The sequence below is a fragment of the Bombina bombina genome, chromosome 7, assembly GCF_027579735.1.
Source record: "Bombina bombina isolate aBomBom1 chromosome 7, aBomBom1.pri, whole genome shotgun sequence".
In the NCBI taxonomy this organism is placed as follows: Eukaryota; Metazoa; Chordata; class Amphibia; order Anura; family Bombinatoridae; genus Bombina; species Bombina bombina.
The window spans coordinates 119,115,514-119,129,029 of record NC_069505.1 but is presented as its reverse complement, the minus strand read 5'-3'; positions in this window follow the sequence as shown (position 1 = coordinate 119,129,029).

Here is a 13,516-nt window from a genome sequence, read left to right as displayed (position 1 = left end):
GCCAGTAGTCTTCTTATCCTGGTGTTGAGACGGAATGATAGGGAATATCCTAGAGCAGAGAAAGTTTGCAAGATAAGGTAAGTGGCACTCACCACAGGCAGGATAGTCTTCGGCGGCAACAGGCAGGGAATCAGAGAAAGGCAGTTCAGGGATAAACCACAAGAAGGGTCAGGCTGGCAGGGTTTGGCAACGGTAAAGCAGTCCAAAGATAAACCACTAGAATGGTCAAGCAGGCAGCGTTTGGCAACGGTAAAGCAGTCCAAGGGTAAACCACTAGAATGGTCAGACAGGCAGGGTTTGGCAACAGAGAGGCAATCCAGAATAATAGGGGTTAATAAAGCAGAGTGGTCAGACAAGCAGAGGTCAGCAGCAGAATATAAATCCAGCAATTTAGGGGTTAACAGGCCGAGTGGTAAGACAAGCAGAGTTCAGCAGCAGTATATCAATCCAGCAATTTAGGGGTTAACAGGCAGAGTGGTCAGACAAGCAGAGTTCAGCAGCAGTATATAAATCCAGCAATTTAGGGGATAACAGGCAGAGTGGTCAGACAACAGCAGCAGTATATCAATCCAGTAAATTAGGGGTTAACAGGCAGAGTGGTTAGACAAGCAGAGTTCAGCAGCAGTATATCAATCCAGCAATTTAGGGGTTAACAGGCAGAGTGGTCAGACAGCAGCAGCAGCAGTATATCAATCCAGTAAATTAGGGGTTAACAGGCCGAGTGGTAAGACAAGCAGAGTTCAGCAGCAGTATATCAATCCAGCAATTTAGGGGTTAACAGGCAGAGTAGTCAGACAAGCAGAGTTCAGCAGCAGTATATCAATCCAGCAATTTAGGGGTTAACAGGCAGAGTGGTCAGACAAGCAGAGTTCAGCAGCAATATATCAATCCAGCAAGTTAGGGGTTAACAGGCAGAGTAGTCAGCCAAGCAGAGTTCAGCAGCAGTATATCAATCCAGCAATTTAGGGGTTAACAGGCAGAGTGGTCAGACAAGCAGAGTTCAGCAGCAATATATCAATCCAGCAATTTAGGGGTTAACAGGCATAGTAGTCAGACAAGCAAAGTTCAGCAGCAATATATCAATCCAGCAATTTAGGGGTTAACAGGCATAGTAGTCAGACAAGCATAGTTCAGCAGCAGTATATTAATCCAGCAATTTAGGGATTAACAAGCAGAGTAATCAGACAGGCAGGGTTCAACAACAATAAAGCAATCCAGAGAATAGCGATCTATAACACCTAGGAGCACACAAAGTAACACCTATACTTGGGCAGTAATAGATCATTCTGAGCAACTTACATAGGCGCAAGATTCGCGCCACAGGAATCCGGACCAGCATCAGCAGCAGAGAAAGGCCCATGACAGCAGTGTCGTAAGCCTTAAGGGCATAATGACCAGCACGGTACAGGGTACGGAGCTGGTCGTTAAGGGGTTAAATGATGCATAATTAAATATTTTGGGCTAGATTAAGAGTGGAGCATTATTTAATGCTTGAGCGTTAACTGCGCTAGAAGTAAGCTTTTTGCGCATGTTGGGTTGCACTTGTATTATGAGTTGAATGTAAACTGTTTTCGCTCACAAGCTAACCCGACGAGCACAAAAAGTCAAACTTAGAATATTGCGTGCATGACAACCTATTCTCCCATAGAAGTCAATGGAGCAAAATAACCCAACTCACGTGCAAACCAGATTCCATATTCTCATGTACGCTAACCCGACATGAAAATATAAATATTTCACATAGAAGAATATGTCCTATTATTTCATAGATATATATATATATATATATATCATGTTTTTTTGGTACAATACATATATACTGTGTATGTGTGTATATATATATATATATATATATATATATATATACATACATATACACACATAGATATAGATGATTCTATATAGGCATATATATATATATATATATATATATACAGATATATATATATATATAGGGATATCCATTTATAAATAATTAGAACATATGTGCAGAACATAGGAATGTGTGATCTTTTCAGTAAATACATAGTTAAAACCTTTGTTAACCCTTTGAGTGCTAATGACGGCTCTGAGCCATCACAGAGTTTCCCACTCTGGTGCTAATGACGGCTCAGAGCCGTCACTAGCACTCTCCCACCTTGAGGGAGATCTGGGGGCTCCCACCCGCTCCTGCCACGGTGATTATGCCTGTAGAGTGACAGGCATCGCCGGGGCTTCCCGTTTTGTGCTGTGACGTCATGCACAATAACGTGATGACATCACCACGCAACTTTATTTATACTTAACAATGTTAAGTATAGGAGCAGGGGGCATGCTGCTTAGAAGACCCACCATTGGAAAGGTAATCGCCTAACCTTTCCAACAGTGTAAGTCTTGGGGGTCTGAAAAAAGTTAAAAAAAAAGTGTTCAAAAAATTAAAAAAACTTAAAAATCTTAGCACCCAGGTGGGAAAGTGCTTAGTACTCAAAGGGTTAAAAATGAATATGTTTTTACATGTTTTCATCTACTTAAGAGCAAAGGGCGCCAATGCACTTATGTATATGTCTATAAGTGTACATATGTATTTAAGTGTATATATGTCTGTAAATACATATATACACATATAAGTACACATATATAGACATATATATATATACTAGGGCTGCACGATTAATTGCATATGCTTTTTAAAACCGCGATTAATTGCCACAATTTAAAAACCACAAGAGTTCGCAATTTTTTGATAAAAAAAAATTCCTCAGATGTGGCTGTACTGCATTGATTTGTATGTGATTTCTTGCAAACCAGCTCCATCTAGTGGTTGCTTTTAGCACACATTTGTAAAATAGATGTTTTACTTTCCCTTTCTGTTTGTGATCTCAGTAGCAGCCGATCAATCTATAGAAGTTTAAAAGCAGAGCCCATACAGGAAAGTGAGGAGGAGGGAAAGCCACTAACTTATATTTCCCCCAGGGACGTCTGCAGTCTGAAACTTAGGGTATGTAATCATTATGGAACCTCCCACACAATCTCCTGCTCTCTGAGAAACGGCTTAAATATAGAGCAGATGCAGTTAACCCCACGGCTGCCATAAAGGCTAAAACTGCAGTCCCCTCTGCTTGCTAGCTGCTGGGTTAACTGCATCTACAATGTATTTGATATCAGCAAGGCACAGCATTTCTGAAAGGAGCAGCCCCCCAACCTTACTGCTATATGCCTGTATTAGATTTTTGCACAGGACAGGGCTCATTATCAGTCAAGATAAAATGTTTAAAAAAAGAAGGAAAAAAATAAATATATATATATATATATACACACGCATACATGTGTGTGTAACTGTCTATGTGATTGTATATATATATATGTACGTACGTATGTGTGTGTGTGTATGTATGTAAATGTGTGTATATATTTATATATATACTGTACACACACACACACACATATGTGGTTTGTATTTTTATTCTCCCAGAGTGTATTGGACATTGAGAAACATGTACATTGAGATTCTGTAGTTTAAATTAAAATTTTTATTGAAAAATATAGGGGTTATATTTATAAGAAAATTGTGATTAAATTGCAATTGCAGGTTTTTTTTTGCCCATATCGCCCAGCCCTAATATATACATATGCATCTTTAGACATATATATGTATGTATCTCTAGGTTAAAGCCCTTTGCCTCTAACACCTGAGACCTCATATCTTTGAGCCCTTTTTTGTGCAATATTCTTTTTTAAATAATTTATTAGTTGTTGTTATTATGAGTGTAACTGTATTTTTGATGTTTTGTGACACTTGTTTGTTTCACAAAACAGTTAACCAGAGCTCTGAGAACGCAGTAATCATTCTAGCGTAAATTGTGATTGCGCTTAAGAGATTGCATTTACTTTCAACTTGTAATACCAGCGGAAAACCTGACGTGCACAAACTCCCGTTATATACCCATTATCACTCGCGTGTAACTGTTAGCACTACTCTTGGAATCTGTCCCTTTATGGGAAACTGCTTCTCTGCTGCCCCGAAAATGTTTTTGAAAAGAAATAAAAGGTTAATGAACCAATAACTGTCAAAATTTGGCCATACAAAACAATCCCATGAACAAAATTTAAGCCAAATAAAATATTTTTTTCAAGACAAACAATTAGTCTAAAACATTTTTTTTTTGTGCAAATCTACTAATAATCTGTTTCAAAGCATAGAAGTAACAAGCAGTTGTTAAAGTGTTTTAATGCTATAACCGTGATTGTCACACGCTGCCATAGTATATTCCTACAAATAGGACTAGCCAATGTTTGAGCATTTAAAACAATAAAATAGGCATAATGAGTTAAAGGGACAGTCAAGTCCAAAAAACACTTTCATGTATCAAATAGGGCATGTAATTTTAAACAACGTTCCAATTTACTTTTATCACCAATTTTGTTTTGTTCTCTTGGTATTCTTAGTTGAAAACTAAACTTAGGAGGTTCATATGCTAGACCTTGAAGGCCGCCTCTAATCTAAATGCATTTTAATAGTTTTTCACCACTAGAGGGCATTAGTTCACATGTTTCATAAGATAACATTGAGCTCATGCACGTGAATTTACAATGGAGACAGCTCTGATTGGCTAAAATGCAAGTCTGTCAAAAGAACTGAAATAAGGGGGCAGTCTGCTGAGACTTAGATACAAGGTAATTACAGAGATAAAACGTGTATAAATATAACTGTGTTGGTTATGCAAAACTAGGAAATTGGTAATTGAGGGATTATCTACCTTTTAAAATAAAAATTCTGGTGGTGACTGTCCCTTTAAGCAATTTTTAGCTGCTGTCAGGTTTTGTGCTCTGTGTGCCTGGAAAAGAATTCAGTTATTAAAAACCTCAGAGGACAAACGCACAAAAGGCCATTGTCAAGAAAGAAACTGGTTTGTCAGAATTTCAGTCATGTTATTATAGTGAATTACCATTTAAAGAAAATAACATTTTCTGTGCTCGTCTCCACAGTCACATGAGTATATAAAACCAAGTCTGACAACCAGACTTACATTGTGGTTTACATATCTATGGATTTATATTCTTTATTTTATATCATTTATATGTGCACAATCATTCCCCAAATGTGGGATTCTTGTCTGGTGCAAAGGAAATAAATTTTCTAGTACTGGACTTATTTAAAAGGAGACTTAATTAAAAATGTCATGATTTAGATAAATCATGCAATTAGAAAAAAAACTTTCCAATAATTCTATTTCCAAATTGTGCTCATACATTGTAAATACCCACTGAGCAGCAGCTCCTACTGTGCATGTGCAAAAGTATACATATATGAGTCTGATTAGCTGATGGCTGTCACATGATACAGGGTCAAGAAATGGAAGCAAATTTTGAAATGTATCAGAAAAAAAATCTGCAGGTTATTGGAAATTCAGAATATATGTTATTGTATTTTCTTCTCTCGCTCTCGCTCTCTCTTTCTCTCTCTCTCTTTTTCTCTTTCTCTCTCTTTCTCTCTCTTTCTCGCTCTTTCTCTCTCTTTCTCTCTCTTTCTCTCTTCTCTCTCTCTTCTCTCTCTCTTCTCTCTCTTTCTCTCTCTTCTCTCTCTCTTCTCTCTCTCCTCTCTCTCTCCCCCCTCCTCTCTCTCTCTCTCTCCCCCCCTCTCTTCTCTCTCTCCCCCCCTCTCTTCTCTCTCTCCCCCCCCTCTCTTCTCTCTCTCCCCCCCTCTCTTCTCTCTCTCCCCCCCCTCTTCTCTCTCCCCCCCCTCTCTTCTCTCTCTCCCCCCCTCTCTTCTCTCTCCCCCCCCCCCCTCTCTTCTCTCTCTCCCCCCCCTCTCTTCTCTCTCTCCCCCCCTCCTCTCTTCTCTCTCTCCCCCCCCTCTCTTCTCTCTCTCCCCCCCCTCTCTTCTCTCTCTCCCCCCCCTCTCTTCTCTCTCTCCCCCCCCTCTCTTCTCTCTCCCCCCCCCCCTCTCTTCTCTCTCCCCCCCCTCTCTTCTCTCTCCCCCCCCTCTCTTCTCTCCCCCCCCCCCCTCTCTTCTCTCTCCTCCCCCCCCTCTTCTCTCTCCCCCCCCTCTCTTCTCTCTCTCCCCCCCCCTCTCTTCTCTCTCTCCCCCCCCCCTCTTCTCTCTCTCCCCCCCTCTCTTCTCTCTCTCCCCCCCCTCTCTTCTCTCTCCCCCCCCCCTCTCTTCTCTCTCTCCCCCCCCTCTCTCTCTTCTCTCTCTTCTCTCCCCCCCCCCCCTCTCTCTCTAATAAAATAATTTAATCTTTCCTCTTGCTAGCAAAATTTGTGCTTTTTTGCAATCTGACTAGATTCATAGACATTCATGATTTGGCCTCTTTGTAAAGGCTAGGGGGTAGATTTTTCAAGCAGCTGATGCTTGCCAGAAACATAAATTAAGAAGCAGCAGTCGTAAGACCGCTGCTCCTTAACTTGTCCGCCACCTACAGTGAATCATGTCCGCCTGGCATTTGATAAATCTACCCCTAGATCTTGTTTGCAATTCATTAAGCATTGCTTCACCTGTCTTTTCTAGCATTGCATGTGGTACCCAGTACATAGTATCTCGAACATAAAATGAGAACTGCAAGCAACACAGAAAAACAATCATTGAAAGTGCAACACTTAAAGGGATACTAACCCCAATTTTTTTTTCTTTCATGTTTCAGATAGAGCATGCATTTTTAAGCAACTTTCTAATTTACTCCTATTATCAATTTTTCTTTGTTCTCATGTTATCTTGATTTGAAAAAGCAGTAATGAAAGGTTAGGAGCCGGCTCATTTTTAGTTCAGCACCTGGGTAGCACTTGCTAATTGGTTTACTACATTTAGCCACAAATCAGGGCTGGCTCTAAAGCTTATAGTACTGCTTTTTCAAATCAAGATAGCATGAGAACAAAGAAAAATTGATAATAGGAGTAAATTAGAAAGTGGCTTAAAATCTCATGCTCTATCTGAATCATGAAAGAAAAAAAATTGGTTTAGTGTCCCTTTAAGAAACACGCTTTCAAAATGGTTTATGTTATGGTAAAGTAGTCTCACTGCATAGAACAAAAACTGTCTTTATTGACTGGCAGTGGGTGTTCCGTGATGTTCTAGATGTGTGGTCCGGTTTTTTTCACCTACGCCAGGGCCCAGCATGCAACATATTTCTAAGCTTACAACATTGTTGTTTTTTTTAATCATTTTATTTTATTTTCTGCTTGTTTTGTTATATAGAGGGAGTTATGTTCATTTTAATTTGTCCAGTATGGTTTTGCAAGTGTTTTATGATGCTTGTGTCCTGCTCAGTGGAAGTTGTTCTATGATCCAAGAAGTGAACAGTAACTCACTAGATAGATGTTGCACCACTGATTATAACAGAGAGTGACTGAGACCTTGCAGCTGTGACGAGAGTTGGTTACAAATCTTTAATAATTGCCACAATTCTCAAGTTGCAGTGTTGCAGCAAGTTTTTGCCTCAAGATATAAAATTCCAAAAAGAGTTTTATTAAATCTAGGCCATTTCAGTTTAGTATTGTTCATTTTCTCTAGGGGTAGATATAAATGAGGTCTTCCTCTGATCAATAAACCATTATAAAGAATGTAGCAGTTTTGAAGGTTAACAGTTCCTGCAGGATCCATTCCAGGGGGTAGATTTATTAAATGTCCGCCCGACATTGCTAAATGCCAACAGCATACGCACAAGCATTTCTAGTGAAATGCTTGTGCAATGCCAACCCTTCACATTAATGGCCAATCGGGCACTAGCAGGGGGTGTCAATCATCCAGATCATATCTGATCGGGATGATGGCTGTCCGCTACCTCAGAGGTGGTGGATGAGTTAAGGAGCAGCGGTCCTAGGGGGCCAATTTTATAAAAGTGCGAGCAGGCATGATACGATGTAGCGTATTGTGTCCGCCGCACATCGATAAATGTTTTTGCAATGCTGCCCCCTGCAGATTCAGGGGTGTCAGCCCGATCTTATATGATCGGGCGTATTGATGTCCGCAGCCTCAAAGCAGGCAAACAAGTTATGGAGCAGTGGTCTTTAGACCGCTGCTTCATAACTGCTGTTTCCGGTGAGTCTGAAGGCTCGCGCGGAAACAGTGGCATCGAGCTCCATTCGGAAGCTTGATAATTCGTCCCCTTAGACGGCTGCTTCTTAACTATTTGTTTCCTGCGGGGGAAACTGCTCCATTCGCAGCCTAATGAATCGGCCCCCAGGAGTTCCAGGAAAAGTAAGCAGAATTTAAAAAAAAAAATCAAAGTGCATTACACATTTCTTTTTTAATATGTAAAATAAATAGTTTACAGAAAATTTAAGTCCCACACTGCATATACAATAGAATGTTTTATCTATGCAGCCCATTACTCATACCCTCTGACCTATGTCAGGGCCTCTCTAGTTCAGTTTGAGTAAATCTCATTTTTTTTACCAACCACAAAGTGTTGTGTCACCCACACTGTAATATCCAGCAATTGACTGTCTGTTGCAAGTTTTGGTGATGTCATAAAATTCCGGCATATATTTGCATTAACTGATCTTTTTTTTTTGTATTTGCCAAACTAGTTTGTCAAGTTATACGTATCTGTGACTGCTAAAAGAAACATTTTCAGCCAAATTATAAGTGGAGTGCAAAAAATTGCTTTTGCTAAAGCGATATTTGTGCTCCCTTTTGTAATACCAGCGCACCCAAATGTGTGCTGGTATTACAGGTGAGGGTCGATGTGAATGTGACCTCGCGTTCGCATTGCATGGAAGTATAATTTTATTAGCGCTAATTGCTATCGCATGCTCGCGGTAGCAATAACCAGCCACTTGTAATGGCTGGTAACTTATCGTGCTCCCGCAAACGGGCGAATTTGCCCATTTGCGGCCGTGATCAATTAGCGCTCTACTTGTAATTTAACCCTTTGCATTTATTGCTATGTCCTCAATACTAAATATTGATACAAATAAGAAAAAATTACATTTTTTTAGGAAAAAACATGCCTCTGTATTATAATATCAGGTTTGTACTTTCAAATGAAAACATATATTTTGCATAAAATGTCATAGAACTGATGTATTTATTGCTTTACATTTATGTCAAAAAGGTTATCATCCTTATTATTGCTATTTTTTCATTTATTTGTTATAAATTGAAGCTTTTTTCTGCCCAATGATTGAGGGCATTGGTAAAACTAATGAACAGAGGGCATAATTGCCATTTCCTTACATAGTATTAAATTGTATTAAAGGGACATAATACCCAAATGCTGAATCACTTGATGATGCATTTGATGCAGCATATCTGCAAAAAGCTTCCTCAGTAGCCACATCCCATTGTAAAGAGACTTTAAATGTCCAATCAGGATGCTAGTCCCAGAGTTTCCAAAGTAGTGTGCATCCAGCATATGCAGGTGCAGTCACTTTATTTTCTCAATTTAACCCTTTAAGGACACAGCTTTCAGTTTGCTCAATTGTTTTATGGCGGAAAAATTCTGTCATATGTCCTTAAGAGGTTAAGGAAGTTGGCTATGAAATTGTAAGAAAGTATGGTGAAATCCCACAGTAAAGCACAGTGTGACTTCTACATTGATGATGCTGATTGGCTCTTGGAATGTCACCATACAGATGGTAGTAAACAGAGTAGCTGAGCACTTAGTCTGGTAAGCTGAAGACATTTATAAGGTAAAATATCTTCCTTTTTTACACAGAGATGATCATGTGATATTTTTTAGCCAATCTTTTACAGATGGGCTAAATCAATGTCTATTGATTCAGCAAAGAGGTAACATTTCCCAATAAAGGGACACAAAACCCCATATTTTTCTAGCGTGATTCAGGTAGAGCATGACACTTTAAACAACTTTCTAATTTTCTTCTATTATCAAATTTCCTTTGTTCTCTTGATATATTTTGTTAAAAAGCAGGGACATAAACAAAGGAGCATGCATATGTCTGCAACACTATATAGCAGCAGTCTGGCAAGAATGTTATCCATATGCAAGAGCACTAGGGCCGCGATCCGATAAAAATCGTCGCCCGCAAAATCCGGCGACGCCAAGTTTTGCGCTGGTTTGGCCCATAGACAGGTATACCAAACCAGCGCAGTTTGGTATCCAATATACAGCGTAAGGACTTACGTGGCGAAAATGGAGAAATCTTACTCCATTTTCACCTCGCAAAAAATTGCAGGCGTAGTAAGCCTTACGCTGAGTATTGGAGCCTCGTAACTCCCTAAACTACCTGCAAAATAAAACCTAACACCTAACACATGCGCAATGTCTATCTACCTGTCAACAGCAATCCCCCGCCGCAATTCCTAATAAAGTGTTTAACCCCTAAACCACCGCTCCCGGACCCCGCCGCCACCTACATTAAATGTCTAACCCCCTAATGTGATCCCCATACGCCGCTGCCACCTACATTAAAATTAACCCCTAATGTAATCCCCCTACACCGCCGCCACCTACATTAAAATTATTACCCCCTAATGTGAGCCCCCTACCCCGCTGCCACCTATTTTACCTACATTACCCCCTAATGTAATCCCCCTACACCGCCGCCACCTACATTAACTATATTACCCCCTAATATGATCCCCCTACACCACCGCCACCTATATTAAATGTATTAACCCCTAATCTAATCCCCTACACTGCCGCCACCTATAATAAATGTATTACCCCCTAAAATACTAAAATGTCCCTACCCTAAACTAAATTACAAATAGCCCTGAAAAGGGCCTTTTGCGTGGCATTGCCCCAAACAAGTAACCAGCTCTATTACCAGCCCTTAAAAGGGCCTTTTGCGGCGCATTGTCACAAAGTAATCCGCTCTTTTACCTGTAATCTGACCCCCCTACACCGCCGCCACCTATATTAAATATATTAACCCCTAATCTAATCCCCCTACACCGCCACCACCTATATTAAATATATTAACCCCTAATCTGACCCCCCTACACCGCCGCCACCTATATTAACTATATTAACCCTAATTATATTAGGGTTACTATAGTTATTATATTATATATATAAACTATATTAACCCTATCTAACTCTAACACCCCTAACGTAATTATTATTAAAATAAATCTAAATAATATTAATCTTATTAACTACATTATTCCTATTTAAAACTAAATACTTACCTATAAAATAAACCCTAAGATAGCTACAATATAATTAATAATTACATTGTAGCTATTTTAGGGTTTATATTTATTTTACAGGTAACTTGGTATTTATTTTAACTAGGTACAATAGCTATTAAATAGTTAATAACTATTTAATAGCTCCCTAGTTAAAATAATTACCAATTTAACTGTAAAATAAATCCTAACCTAATTTACAAATACACCTACACTCTCAATAAATTAAATAAACTGCAATTATCTAAACTAAAATACAATTAAATAAACTAAACTAAATTACAAAAAAAAACAAACACTAAATTACAAAAAATAAAAAAAGATTACAAGAATTTTAAGATAATTACACCTAATCTAAGCCCCCTAATAAAATAACAAAGCCCCTCAAAATAAAAAAATGTCCCTACCCTAAACTAAATTACAAAAAGTAATCAACTCTATTACAAGCCCTTAAAAGGGCCTTTTGTGGGGCATTGCCCCAAAGTAATCAGCTCTTTTACCTGTGAAAAAAAGAACAACCCCCTCCATTACAACCCACCACCCACCCTATCCCCCATTAAAAAAACCTAAGTCTAACCCCCAAGTGCTCCTTACCTGTCCTGAAGACCGGCGGAGAAGGTCCTGTTCCAGGCGGAGAAGTCTTCTTCAAGGCGGCGACCTCTTCTTCTTCCAGGAACCAGCCGGCACGGAGCAGAGGAGTTGAAGACCGTCTTCTCTGGAACTGAAGACCGGCGATGCAGGAACTGAAGATCGGCGACGCTGGAACTGAAGACCGGAGCCATGGAGCGTGGAGGATCCTCTTCATACGATCGTCGCCGTACACTGAATCGGAATTCAAGGTTCGCAATTAAAAATGGCATCCCTTGAATTCCTATTGGCTGATTTGAGCCTTCAAATTCAAATCAGCCAATCGGATGAGAGCTACTTTAATTCTATTGGCTGATTTGAATAGCCAATAGAATAAGAGCTACTGTAATTCTATTGGCTGATTAGAATAGAGGTTAATATATTTAATATAGGTGGCGGCGGTGTAGGGGGATTAGATTACAGGTAAAAGAGCTGATTACTTTGGGACAATGCCCCGCAAAAGGCCCTTTTAAGGGCTGGTAATAGAGCTGGTTACTTTGGGGCAATGCCCAGCAAAAGGCCTTTTTAAGGGCAGGTAATAGAGCTGGTTACTTTGGGACAATGCCCTGCAAAAGGCCCTTTTCAGGGCTATTTGTAATTTAGTTTAGGGTAGGGACATTTTAGTATTTTCGGGGGTAATACATTTATTATAGGTGGCGGCGGTGTAGGGGGATTAGATTAGGGGTTAATCATTTTAATATAGGTGGCGGCGGTGTAGGGGGATTAGATTAGGGGTTAATATAGGTGGCGGCGGTGTAGGGGGATTAGATTAGGGGTTAATACATTTAATATAGGTGGCGGCGGTGTAAGGGGGTCAGATTAGGGGGTAATATAGTTAATGTAAGTGGCGGCGGGGTAGAGGGCTCACATTAGGGGGCAATATAGTTAATGTAGCTGGCAGCGGGGTCCGGGAGCGGCGGTTTACACATCTGGTGAGTCAATCACAAGAGGCATATACTGTATGTGCAGTCACCAACCAAAAGCTAGCTCCCAGTAGTGCTTTGCTGCTCCTGAACCTACCTAGGTATCCTTTTCAACAAATAATATTAAGAGAACAAAACAAATTAGATAATAATGGAAAGTTGTTTAAAATTACATGCGCAATATCATCATGAAAGAAAAATTTGGGAGTTACATGTCACTTTACCCCTTAACCCATAATTACAAATAAATGCTGTGCACTAGTTTGCTTATTGTACTGCACAACAAGGGACATAAAACAGGTTGAAATCTGTGCATATCCTAAAAGGACTAATTAATTAAAAATAGTTTGCATAAAAATATTGTTTAAAAATTGCTGGCAAGTATTTTAAAATGATATTAAAATATAAGCAAAATGAATTACATAGCTAAGCTGCCTGGAGCAGCCAACTCCACCCCCTTATCAGTGTTTAGACACAGGCATTGTATTTCAACTGAGTGCACAGCTTCTAGGCATGCTCCAGCAGATAATCCCTATGCACTTTTGCATTCTACCACAACAACAATACACCCTGTTCCAAATTATTATGCCAATGATATCTTTCTCATTTACCTAAATAATTGATGTAAACAACAGTCAGCATAATTCTCATGTTATCAACTATTAAGAGTACAATTCAAATTTTATTGAACAAACCTCCTAATGATAACAGTATTTTTTTATCAAAATAAAAAACTTACAATGCACTGTTCCAAATTATTACGCAACGTAAGTTTCAAAATACTTTATAGGTTGTAAAGAAGTGAAAATTGTCATTTGTTGTGTTTGCAGCATATTTACTGAAATCAAAAGCTATTTCAATCAAACTTTGACCAACCTTTTAACTTTTTAAA